General features: G+C 50.3%; 1 pseudogene across 1 annotated transcript; it reads right to left on the bottom strand.

Annotated features, from left to right (window-relative positions):
• Positions 1–712: 712 nt before the first annotated feature.
• Positions 713–1,281, bottom strand: LOC308359391 (large ribosomal subunit protein eL15-like; annotated as a pseudogene). The gene has a single exon. The product of its transcript is annotated as a large ribosomal subunit protein eL15-like (transcript).
• Positions 1,282–1,561: the final 280 nt, after the last annotated feature.

Raw genomic sequence — 1,561 nt, forward strand, 5'->3', positions numbered from 1 at the left:
AGAGAGAGAGATCACAAGTAGGCAGAGAGGCAGGAAGAGAGGTGGGGGGGGAGGGGAAGCAGGCTCCCCGCCAAGCAGAAAGCCCGACGCGGGGCTCGATTCCAGGACCCCAAGATCATGACCTGAGCCGAAGACAGAGGCTTAACCCACTGAGCCACCCAGGCGCCCCTGTTGTTTTTGTTTAAGATTTTATTTTTTTTTAAGTAATCTCTACACCTAACATGGAGCTCAAACTTACAACCCCAAGATCAAGAATCCCATGCACTACCAACTGAGCCAGCCAGGTACTCACCCGCACACCCTGCAAACAACACATTTAACACGAATGTATAAACTCTCTAATAAGATAAAGCAAAGACAAATGGGTTCGTCTGATTAGAAACAAGATACAGTCTTCAAACATTAGAGCAGTTTAACTTCTGTCATTTATTTTTCTTTTTTTAAAGATTTTATTTATTTAAGACAGAGAGAGAGCGCGCGCTTGAACATGGGGGGAACGACAGAAGCAGGCTCCCCACTGAACTGGGAGCCCAACAAGGGACTCGATCCCAGGACCCTGAGATCATGACCTGAGCCGGAGGCAGACACTCAACCCACTGAGCCCCCCGAGGCGCCTCCAGACAATTCATTTTAGTGGATAAATTAAGGAACACTTCAAAGCAGACATGCTTGTCCCGAGTCCTTTCTTAGGTAAGAATTTCACAAACATTACTTATGCAGGCGACAATGGGGGAGCTGGAGAGGACTGCCTCTTCTGTATGCCCCCCCCCCCGCCCCGAGAACCACCAGGGGTCTGCTTGAACTTCGGACACTTCCCAAGGTCACGTTCTCTGGGCCTACAGATGTCAGCCCCCCCCCATCTCCCTGTGCTCATGGACTGGTTTGGTGATCCCCTGGGTGTCAGGATTCCTCCCAATAGCTTTATGGAATGGATCGGTGAGGATAACCTCAAAGAATTTGTACGTGAACTCTTCGCCAACCCAGTAAGAACTCAAGGCTGTCTGAGCCCCATTGTGACGTCCAGCTCGCTCCTCTGCGACAGACTGACGGCTTCAGGCATTTGAGCTGGTTAACACCAGGCTTGCTGCACCTCTCGCTCTTGGGCACTGGGCGGTCACCACGTCTCACAAGGATCTTATATAGGAAATAACCTTGCTTGCCCTTGTACCCCAGTCTGCATGCTTTATCAGGTCGGGTTGCATGCGGGGTGGGAGGGGAGGTGCTGTGAAGGGCAGAGAGCTGGTGGTCCTCCCAGCATTGTACCCCAAGAAGAAAGTACATTACACCAACTGCGTCTTCCTCCGTAGCTCCTGGACCTACTTGGAACCACCCATCTTGGCTTAACTTTGCGCCGATGGCTGCCCCCAGATTCAAAGGAAAGACCTTTTCTTCCCAGCAGAACGACTGCTTTGACTTAAATTTTTGGTGATGTGTTTTTGGGCCAGGTATATAGTGTTTATCACTGACGAAGGTAGGCTTCCTGGTTTGAAACAAAAGAAATTTTGGTTCCGGTAAGGACTTCACTCTCCGCAGACTTCTACAGCAACCCTCGGGTTTTCTT

Source organism: Martes martes, assembly GCF_963455335.1.
Source record: "Martes martes genome assembly, chromosome: 18".
NCBI lineage: Eukaryota > Metazoa > Chordata > Mammalia > Carnivora > Mustelidae > Martes > Martes martes.